Raw genomic sequence first — 12900 nt, 5'->3', positions numbered from 1 at the left:
TTTTTTATGAGAATGAATTTTGTATTGTTTTTTTTTATAACAGTAAAAGTATACTAAATTACAAGAGGAAAATATTTCAATAAAAGAAGTATACGCATCAAATTTAACAACAATATAGAAATTATGTAAACCAGTAAATTAAGTCAGTAGTTAATAATTTACAAAAAAAAAGATTTGCAATTTAATTTCTTTTATGTATGCATAAAAGAAAATATAAATAAGCACACTTTAAAAGGATTAAACAGTTGTAAAGTATTTTAGAAATGTACAAGAGTGAATCAAATATAAATGTTAATTTTTTTATAAATTACTGATTAACAATATACACAATTCATACCTTCATCTTTTCTATATATAGTCTCCTGCATGATCTACACACTTTTGCCAATCATTTGGAAGCTTGAATATTCCCTGTTCATAAAACGTTTGAGGATGAGTTGTGTCAACCAATTGCACACTTGCTCCTTGATGTCTTCATTGTTTTTTAATTGTTCCCTTCAAACAATTCTTTCAACAGCCCAAACAAAAAATAATCACAGGGGGACAAACTAGGACTGTAGGGAGGGTGGTCAAGAGTTTCCCAGTGCATTTTTTTCAATTTATCACTTGTTAAAATCATGGTATGCAGCCTGGCATTGTCATGGAGAAGGATGACATCTCTGATGGGCGTACCCCGCCTTTTCTTTCGATAGGCAGCTTTTGTTGACTAAAGCAGCTAGCAATAGTAAGCTGCATTCACCATTCATTGATTGTGGAGAAAATCAATGAGTAAAATTCCCCTTGAGTCAAAAAAAACATTGCAAAATCTTTTCTGGCTGACAGACGAGTTTTGGCCTTCACTGGGCAGCCCTCATCCTTTCTTCACCACTTCGGAGTGTAATGACGGACGTATGTCTCTTCACATGTGACAATTCAGCTCAAAAAATCATCCCCTTCTTGTCAAAATTGATTCAGAAGTCTCTTGGATATTTCCAACCTGACCTATTTTTGATTTTCAGTCAATCCATCAAGCACTATTTTTTCTAAAACCAAGATGATCAGTAATAGTGGATTGAGCACTCCCATAGCTGATACCCACTTCTGACACAATTTCTTTAACAGTGAACTAGCAATCACCTTCGATAAACTCTTATGGGTTTGAGATTTCTCCCATGAATTTAACCTTTGAGGTGGTTCCTGATAATGTATCCTAGGCTCTAGTTTTTCTATCAACTCAAAATTCTTGTAGGGTATTAAACAAGATTCTTCTGTCGACAGAGTCATAGGCTTTTTAACGTTGACAAAAGTGACTGTGGTGTTTCAAGATCGTCTGATGTGTAGAACAGTCTTGAGGTTCCAGATTTTTTCAATACAGGACCTTTCTTTTCTGAATCCTGCCTGATACTTGCCAATCTGTGGGTCCACTTGGGGTTCGAGTCGGTTCAGCAAGCTCTAGAGAGGATCTTATAGATGACTGGGAGAAATGTTTTTTTTAAGGGCACTACAACCTTCCCAAAAACTACCAAATTGAAGTTCCACCAATGAAAAATACTGTTCACTGATCCTATATTACATTGAGGTTACCTAAACTTTTAAACTTGATGAAACTTGATTTTGGGCATTGATCATGACTTTTGTTTTCTACACTTACTTGTCCACCCTTAAATTGTCTGGCTCACGTATACACTCAGTTCTGGGACAGTGTAGCGTTCCCAAACTATTTTATCTTTAAAGAAGTTAAAATTTCTGTGGGTTAACACTTTCATTTGTTAAAAACTTTATTTATTACCTTGTGCAACAGACGAAGGAACCTCTTGCTTACTCATGGCTGTACTGACAACAGAACAGAGCAGAGGAGCTAACCAAACTGGTTCCCCTTCTCTAACACACTGAACATTAACCCCTTACTCTAACATTCAGCTCAGAACTGTTTGCTGTGTAAAATAACAAAATTACTGTTTAAATTTGATCCACCCTCGTATTAAATAAGTAAACTAAATTTTTTACATGTACTAATGTTTTATTAGTATAATAACAAATAAATAATTACATCACACTACAAACTTCAACAAAATGATTTAAAGCCATTTAAAATACCACTAAAGACTGCCTGTTGTGTTATTACTGAAACAGTAATAATGCAAAAGCAAATAATATAATAAAAAATTATTATAAAAGTAATGTCTTATAACCAAACAGAATAGCCTAAATAAAACCAATGCCATATTTTAACTTTAAAAAGTCATTAATACAACAAATTAACCAAGCTTTTATTAAGTAAAACATACACTTCATATTTTAAAAATTGTAAAATGCATGATTTTAAAACAAGAAATTTGAATCAGTCTCATCATAAAATTGTAGTAATCTAAATTAAGATAATTTATTTATATGCAGTGACTAAACTTTTAACCAGTCTAATAAAGCCAATCGGTATTGAATCATAATACATAGCTTTTACTGTAGAAGCAGCATGGAAAGGAAATTAACCAAAGTAGGCAAGATGAGGAATTTTAGTCTTCAGCTGGTGATCGATATCAAAAGTAAATCCTTCTTAGATAGTCTTCTGTAATGAATGTGTGAAGACTAAAGATTATTTATATAAATAAAATATCAAATCCTTGAAGTGGGAGTCTTGACTGTGTATTTTCAGTTAAAAAAAGAAAATTATAGAAAAAAGAACTTCCACTTTATAAAGTCTGAGTTTGTTAAGTGTTATAAACAATTCTGTTGTTGAGTCTGTCTAGTAAAATTCACCATTTTTTAATGTTTCTTCTTTGTCAGAACTTCAAATGTATCTATCAGTCAAATTATGTACTTTATTCATTAATAGCCATATCTTTTCCTTAATACTATACTTAACAATTCTCCAATTAATTTTGTTCTTTTCTGATCAAAGAAGTGACATTTCAGGCTCCAAAAGTCTTTTTTTTTTCATTTCCAGTTCTTGAAATTTTTGTGAATCAGTTTCTGTATTTCTTCTACGTGGTAGTTACACAGCCACAACCTGCATGGTTACTGACCCTCTACAAAGGCTACTCATGTGTTAGGACTGATTCCTTTTTTTAAGGGCATTACAACCTTCCCAAAAACTACCAAAAGACTGTTCATTGATCCTATATTACATTGAGGTTGGTTACCTAAACTTCTACTGAAATGCTCAACTTAGCAGCTAAATGTTGCATTTAAAGTGAGAGAGGCTAGAAAATTTCTCTTTTATGAATCTTTTTACTTTGTGATGAAGATTTTGAAAATTATTACATATTATCACTTACATTCACTTAGTGAGTTCCTCCAGCTAACCCTCAAAAAGGTTTTGCTGTTTCTTCTCCAGATACGAATGCCTTGGTACTACAAGAGGTTGTGAAGTGAATGGAAGCCACTATCTGGAGGGACCATGAGCTCTCCTTTGAATTGGTTGTTGGGTAGATTGACTTTTTTCATTAACCTCTCCTTTTTTCCATATCCTTAATTTCTTCGCAGTTTATGTCTAATGAATCTTATTGCTAAAAATATAATGACCTGAGGAGTTTGTGTGTATTATGTGCTAGCAGCCCTTTCTGATTATCTAATTTCTGTTCTATGCTAGTAAAATAACTCTATGGTTGAAGTTAACTCTATGGTAGCAACTTCCAGGTACGAATACAAATATTTAAAGATATATTGAACTAAGAAAATGCATAAACCTAGTGAACATATCAAACTCGTTGCATATCAATTAAAAAAGAATATGAATTTTTCGTTTGTAGATGGATTTCAGTCAGTAAAATAATTATATATTAATCAGCAGTTAGTTATTCTCTCACAGCTGTTAAAATTTTGACTACTTACTTAAATTTGCAAACTAACAAATTTTTCATTTGTAAACATAAAGGAGGATTTATTTTTAAGTTTCAAAAATTTCTTCTTTTTTAAGAATGTTAGTTCTTAAAAAAAAAAAAGACAGTTTTAATGTAATTAATTTTTAAATTAATCATAACATCGGTATACAATAACAATATTGGGATAAGGAAATAAATTGCATCCTTACAACCTGATGGTTCTGCAACACCTGGAATGTCTCTGGGAAATAGGTGGGTGTAAAGTAAAATAAAATTCTAACAGCCTTAGCCATGTTTAATAATTCAGTTCTGATAGATCAATGAATTTATATAACATGGGCACAGTTTCATTATGTGCTGTTGCCATTTATTTCTTAGTGACAAATGATCACAGCAATTGACACTACTTAAAATTTCATTAAAAAAAAAGTCATAAATTGATTTAATATTTAAGAAATCTAGCTGATTGGTTTAAAGATAGATAATGATAGGTAATTGATTTATAAAATAAACAATATTTAATAACAATAAAGCACAGTAAACCACAAGACACATTAAAGAAAAAATAATGATAAACTGTTCTTTGTTACACCCAGAGTGGAGCCAATGTCACTTTTGTCAAGTACTAAGCGCAACTGAGCTACAATGATTGATTACAACCAAACAGGATTTCTAGATCTCCCACCATAAATGTCCAACACTTGGTACTGTAAATAGTAAATAAAAAGTAAATAATGTACATAGTAAAAATATCATAACATTCAACATCACATGTTTAATATGGTGTCATGTCAACTATAGTCCAATGACAAACAGTTCATTCTTCAGCTGTTTCCATTACCACTAAGGAATTACAGTAGTAAATTAAATGTCCAACACTAATTACCTAAACTACGTGTAATTTAATAGTTGATTGTTACTACTATAGACTTAATCATATGTGCAGCATCTCGTTGCAGAACATTTTGACTATACATGTGGTGAGTGTTTTGCAATCAATGTTTTAAACTGTTCACACCAAAACAAAATTTGATAAATCAATTTTTATGAAGAATGTTTTTTTTAATTTCAATTGGCATTAACAGCTGTGATGTAACCAAAAAAGTTTAGGAATTAAATATTGCTTATTCCAAATAAATCATAGTGATTTAATAAACTAGGGGTAACAATTGATTAATTGTCATTTAGCAATGTGACTATAAAATCCTCTTGTTAGTTTTCTTAGTTTCCTTCTTCTGAATAATAATATGTAATTCCTGAATTTTACTAAAATTTGTTCTGTTTATAGTATATCACTGAAAGTAAAACTAGCCAAGTTTATCATATCTTATCATTATTTATTAGGTTTATCTTATATTTGTCATATCTAAAAAAAAATAATTTAATTTCTGCCACCATATACTTGTATTTGTTGAACTATTAAAGCTACGTAATTAAATATAGAATATACTAAATTATTTAGAATAAACAAAATGTAATATATGTTTAAATTAAATCAGTTTATTAATATAAAGATTACAACAAGTTGTTATTGAAGTAATTTTATTAACAATTAACAAATAAACATTTTGATATTGATATAATAAATATGTTGTATTTACTTATGGTATGTAATGCTGTTACAATATTTAAGTAGTATGTTTAATCTTTTGGTGACAGATATTCTATATTAATCATTAATATAATTATTTCAAATATTAAAGAAACAAACTGCATAAAAGTGAATTTAAAAAAAATATTTGCATATTTACACAGTAAAAATACATTTAGTAATTTTACAGTCAAGTCTAAAATTAGAATAAATTACATTACATTTTTAATGTTATCTACAAAATTGAATATTAGATTAAATATGCTTTTACAATACCTATTATGTTATTTTATTTTATAAAACTAAATACATAATTTTAAAAACAATTTACTTTTGTTTAGGTTTTGCCATTTTATCATTTCATACTAAAGTATGTAATTTAACAAACAATTTATTTAAAATAAGATACCATAAAGAAATAATAAACTAAGTTAAAGTAATTTTCTGGAATTAAAGGAAAGGCATCTCCCTGATAAAAGGTATCATGGCAGGATAGTTAAGATACCTTATTTCATATCCATTGGTAGTTGTGATGTGCGATTAGCACCATGAGTAGTTATTACATTTGTATGGATTTTTAAGTGAACTGCATTATGAAGCACAGTAGCACTTGAAAATTAATAAATATTAGATAACTCACTTTCAAATTAATGGAGGGTTTTTCTTTCAATAAGGACCAGATTCACTACTTAAGGTGGGAGCTGATCATTCAGAAATTCTGAAAAATCTCCATTAAATTAAAAGTGATTCATTTAATGCTCAATTGTTTATTTTTTACATCATATTTTTTTAATGAAAATTTTTTGATGAATTTTTAGTCTATACATTAAAAGAGTAAGCTTAAAAATTAAAATTGTTTAATAATTAGATAAAAAATAATACTATTGTAAGGAATTTTTATCTGTTTTTAAAAATGAAGTTAAAAAATGATTGAGTTAAATTAAAATTTTATATTAATGAGACACATAATATAACTCATTCCTTATTATTTTTTGTTAAATTTCATTTATAATATTTATTTTATATACATTTGTCTTTTACATCAGTTTTTTCCCAAGCTTTCATGAATAAAGTAGGGCTATATTTATTAAAACTTGAATAAATTATATAAATACTTGAGTATTAAAATGTACACAGTTGCCAAATTTAGACAAATTATCAGTATAATAAAATTTAGCATTTTTTTAGATTTTCTGAAGGCCTGCTTTTGAGTGCACTGTTTTAACAAATTAATATAATACATTTCAATTATTAAAATTTGTTAAATATAGTAAAAATATCAAAGAAATGAGATCTAAGAGATCTAAATAAAAATAAAAGAAATTAACTCATTTTTAATTTATACTTGATGAAAAAATATATTAATTCTTTTTCTACTTTAAAAATAATTTTAATCAGTTAAATCTTCATTTTTACATTCCCACATACGAGCTTCTTTATAAGCTTCTGTGGTGAATTAATTTATCAGTTAAAAAAAAACGGCAAAAGTATTAGTAAAGGAAATTTATTTTTAACTGTTAAGTATTATATTGACTAGTAAAAAATCCATCAATCTTTTGTTTCAAAATGGAGATGTAGAATCTCTGACTTTCATCTTTCTGGGTTTGAATCCCACTAAACCTTTACATTTTTCACTTTCTACATAACTCATTTTCTATCAAAAAGAAAATGGGCAAGTAGATGTAACTGACCACAGGCCTGTAGTTAGCAGAGAGAGAATAAATAAATAAAATAAACAGAAAGGTTAAAAATATATATTTTTTAATTATATAGTTAAACAATCAATGTTTTTAAATACTGTCCGAAACATATTTTATTTTTTTGTTTATTGACTGTGCCACCTTCCATTCGCATGGTTTGCTTTATATTTTCAAAACTGAGGATTGTTACAACAGGTTGAAATTTGTTAGTAAATATTTTTTGTGACACTTCTGATAAAATAAGTTACTATATGATAAATTTGTTATGCAATTAAATAGACATGAGCAAATACGTTGCTTTATTTTCTGTAGAAAACAGTCACAGGTAGTGGTTATATGCTTGAATATTTTTTTTAATTTTCTTTCAGATTGAAAACAACAAGATAATGTTTCAGTTTAATTTTCCAGCAAGATAATGCTCCTTCAGAATTTTAGTCTTAGGTTACATACCTGTATTAAAATACATATATTTAAATAATAATTGTACCATTTTCACTCTACGTAGAAAAAAGTCTAGATACACAGCTTGAAAATTATGAAGGAGCAGTAAAACCTTAAAAGAAAGTAATTTTATTCCATAAAAGAATTTGTCTGAAAAAGAGCAGATAGACTGCCTTTGTTTAGTCATTCCTAATTAATTGTTTGGAATGGTAATTCCAATCTAAGAGAATTAGGAGAATTCATAAGATCCTTAATAAAAAATATTACAGCTTCCTTTCTTCCTTCACTGATATAGTATTTATAGTATTGATATGGTATTTATAGTATGTGTACTCAGGACATCAGAAAGCCACATCAAATAAGACTTAGCGCTGCAGTTTCTTTGATATGTAAACAGTTGATTTGTGGATTCAGTAACCTCAAAATATGGTCAATTCTGCTAATGCTTTTAAAAACTGATTAAGTGACTGTTAGCAGAATATCAATGCTTGTTCATTATCAGTTCACTTACTCAGTTACTCTCAAATCTTGCCTTATTTTAATTTATTGTTCTATACTATACTCATTTTCTTTTGATCTGATCTTGGTAGATATTTCTTTGTGTTTAAATTTTTCACTGTATTTTTTTTTTTTTTTAAAAAGGAGTTAAGACTTATTCACGTAATACAAATATCGTATTATTAAAATTGAAATGAGTAGGGACCATTTTTAATATTTTAATAAATTGTGGCAATTGTTTTCTGAATAATTTTTCTTCATTTACTTCCCCCTCTTTATAATTTTGTAGTTTACAAACAGAGTCCATTAGCCAACGATACCTATCTTGTTACATCATAGTTTTTAAATGTACTATTAATTAGTTTCTCTTTTGACAAGATATGTCCAGCTCTTCCATTACAATTTTGTGTAATGTACACATGAGATGTTCATTTTTACTTTCTGCAAATTATACTATTTAGAATTCTACTAATGTTTCAACCTAAATTGCATCAGTAGTAAATCAGTTTCCATCAATAAACTGGATTTCCGATAATTTTTTTTCTAAATTTGAAATGGCTATAATTTAAAAATACAGTTTTAATAATTTTTAGCAGATTTATACTTGAAAATATTGAGCAATGGTTAATGTGTGTATGTAAGTAATAATTAAATTTACCCTTTATTGTCAGAAATAATTGTTTATTTCTCGTGAAACATTCATTATTGACATAGGATAGTTTTATCTGACCACTAAAACAGACTCGATTGAAATGGATATTTTCTTATTTATACTATTGTTCTTTCATTGGTGAAGCTGGTGGTGTAGTGTTATATCTATTTTGGTTAGTTAATTTTTGTCCTAGATTGTTTTTGTGTTTGTATTGACTGTGTTTGTTGTGGTGGTTAGTTAACTGTTGTATTTCTGCAAATTTATGTTATTTAAATGGATGGCTGCTTTTATTCCTTTTTTTAATCATTATTATGTATATGTAAAAAAATTCAGTATAGTACATCAATTACTCTGTATACTCTATGAAATCTATATGAATTTTTATATATTTAAGTATTAATTTTTGAAGTTAAGTAACATTTTTCCTATTCCTATGTGTACATTGCAATCTGTTCAACTTGTGAATAATAAGTTGGCTACATGATATGAGAATAATATATGTATGACATATAAATGAGGTAGTCTTTTACAGACTCCCACCGATCATTCCTGAGACATATAGTTAATTGAACCAGAATCATTTAAGTACACCAGTTTGGTATTCAAATCTGTATAAAAGTAACTTTACTAGGATTTTACCCTCAGAACCTTTGACTTCAAGAAACAGGTGTTAAACAGCCAATTTTCTACAACAATTTTACCACTAAATCAGTCCAGTGGTTTAGGTAACTGGTGATATTTACCTATTTTTGTTTAAATAATTATAATGTCAGTTTATTGCTGTTTGTCATTCTTATTTCCACGTGAGCTTTTTTTTAGTTAAGTATCATAAAACATTAGAACAGTCATTCATCTGGTAAATTAATAATAAAAGAATCTAAGGGCTTAATTAAATCAGGATAAAATTTTAAATGTTTATTTTAATAAAATTCTCTAAGGATATTTTTCTATTAAGTTATAAATTTAAAGAATTCTGACCATTTTTACGACTGTAGTACAATAATAAATGTAACTTTATTAAACTATTTTAAATTTTGCCATTTATTTATTTATATATTAATCTTTCCATTTATTTATGTATTAATAGTAAAACTGTAACTTTATCTATTTAGTATAATATTTTTCTTTTATAATAAATGATAAATTATTACATCTATTTATAAAACATACACTATTGAATTGCATAATACATTGAATATTATTATAATTATTATTACAAGCATGAAGCAATATAGTTTGAACATAAATAATAATTTTTTCAAAATCAGTTTTCTATTTCAATAATATTATTTATATTCATTATTGAAAAAAAATACATGTAAAACTTGATTTACTTACTACTTGAACATTAATAACGTGAAATTTGACTACCATATGGTTAGTTATTATTAGAAATCACTAAAGTGTAAATAAATATCAGTAGAATGTTGTTTATTGAATATTATAACATAAAATATTAGCAGTCATTTAAAATATCTACAAAGTATTATGACTACTTTTTTTTTAATCTACAAGAACTATTACCCATCTCCAGTTTTTTCTTTTGTGAATTATTTACAACCATCTCTTAAATATTTCATACAGATTATTTAATTTACAGAATAATAAAGATCTTTATAAAGTATTACTTAATTTTTTTTTTTTTTTTAGAGAAAGTTTAGTAGAATAGTAATAGTAGTAATAATTAAAACTTTTAATGTTGAAATTAAGAATAGAATATCATTTAAGTAAGAACAAGATTAATTAAGTAATACAGTGAAAATTGGTACTAACTGGATTGAAGGAGCCAACAGCGAATATTTTAACCCACGTGTGGTGTTACTTATGTAATGTGTCTCTATAATTCATACTCTACTTATTAATGTACATATTCAACTTATTAATGTTATTCATACACTTCTGCATACTCATACTCTAATACAGAAGTTATTTATATCTCATACTGAAACTTACATGTTATATTAGTATTAATCTCGGATATAAAATTGGTAGATGAAATTGTTGTCCTGTACGTTTTATTCAATTATAAGTATTCTTTCAATTTTTTCATGTTTTCTATAACTTTTTCTTTTTCTGGTTTTCATTTTTATTGTATCTTATATCTTACTAACAGTGGAGCTTACAGTTTACCAGATGTATCTCAAGGGAGATACCAATGTTATATCTCAGAAAGAAGACAACATTTTTAATAATAAAAAATATTTTTCATTATCAATGAGAGCTTCCTTTTATAAATCTGATCTAAGCTATTCCTAACTATATAACTTTATATAGTTTAAAAAACTATATAAAGTACTTGCTCACAATATGTATCATATAACATGTAACAGAAATATAAACAAGAAGACTAAAGAATTATAAACTAAAGAAAGAACAAATTATGAAACTAAAAAAGCCTTTGACAGACTCATAATTATTTAAAGGATGGAAACAACAGGTAACTGAATTGTAACAATAAATTAAATAATATTTTTAAATTTTCAACTTGAAATGAAATTTATAAAACTGCTAAGATTTAATTACTCATTCACACTTTCTTAATGCCATCATTCATACAATCATAAAATAAAAACCACCAACTCTCACTTTCTTTATTATGTTATATATTTTATGCTTGTGAATGGTTTACTGTTTACTTACACTGGATGTTAAAGTCGAACAGAATATTAAGTAATTTCATATTTTGATTTGTCTCACAAGTTTCATATTTTAACTTGTCTCATAGATAAAAGAAACATATAATGTTCACAATATATGTTTGTAAAGCATTTAATAAACTCGCCCAAGCTGTAAATAGTAACTAATAAAAATTCAGTTAATTAGCCAACAATAATTAAAGGTCATAGATGTCTATGTCATTTGTACACAGTATGTAATATTTAAAGTACATTATCATAAGTTACTATTCTAGAACAACAAGCATATGACATGAATGAATATCAGACCCTAAGTGCTACCTCAGCATTATTTATTATATTATAACATAATTTATTTATGTAAACAAAAGAAAGGATAGCAATAATGAAGAAAGCCTTCAATAGGAGAGGAAATTTCTATGTGGTGAAAGTCTAGAGTTAAGGAAGAGCTAAATGCTATATGTGAAGTCTCTTGTTGTGTGACAATGAAGTATGGATGATGAGGAAGAGGGAAAGGGACTGGATTGAGGCTTTTGAGATGTGGATATGGAGAAAATAAGATGGATGGATAAAGTGAGAAATAAAGATGTAATGTACAGTAAGAAAAAGGAGAACTTGTGATGGAAGTATACAAAAGAAAAGGAAATTGGTTAGGACATGTGGTTAGCAGAAATGGATAGAATTTTGACAACTCCTTTTTACTAATCTTGGAAAGATTAGTAGAAGGAGAAAGGAAGCTAGGCAGAATAAGGATGAAGTTAATAACTGAGGTAAAAATTGGAACAAACAGATGAAGGAGAAAGCTTGGGACAGAGTTGGATGAAGGAGCACTGGTAAGGGACCTGCCACAAGGCTGAACATCAGATGCTGGTAATGATGATTGATTCATCATTTGTTAAGACATGTTACCATGGTAACCAATACACATGTATGCTAAATATGTCACTCAATTTCACATATTATATGAGATGACAAGCTGTTTTCATTCAATCCTATATAACATGATTTTAAAAATGTATAAAATTACAGTTACAAAAAAATTGTGAACAGTAGTAAATAGTTAACACAGAGTAAGAAGTGTAATTGTATGTAACCAGTACTAAACTATCATTGTTCACAACAGACAGGAGTAAATTGACTAGTTTCTACGCACTATTTATTTCATTCTTTCAAAAATATTTATGAAAGTACTATTTGTTTCATTAGCACTATTTATTTCATTATTTTGTAAATGAAACATTTATAGTACAGGAAATACTAAGAGTTGTCTTGTCGGAGTATAATGACGTTCATTACATAAGTCATATAGCTACTCATTGTACCAAAGAGAGTGAAGATGTTATTTGTAGGATGTCACCTATACTTAAGTAACTGCATGTTACCTGTGTCTTCTTTTTATACGAGTAGTAACAGCCTTTTGACAAGTAAACATGTAAATAAATAGAAATTTTGAGTACTCTAACTTCTAAGTTGTAGCAGAGACCATTGAAAGCCACTTGGCCCAATATTCAGGTTATAATAATCCATTTTTTATCTACAATTTTCACTGCATTTAAAAATAAATATATTTTATTAGTTGTAA

This window comes from Lycorma delicatula, chromosome 6 (genome assembly GCF_047948215.1).
Source record: "Lycorma delicatula isolate Av1 chromosome 6, ASM4794821v1, whole genome shotgun sequence".
Taxonomy (NCBI): Eukaryota; Metazoa; Arthropoda; class Insecta; order Hemiptera; family Fulgoridae; genus Lycorma; species Lycorma delicatula.
The sequence above is the reverse complement of the archived record's forward strand: the minus strand, read 5'-3'. Positions refer to the sequence as shown.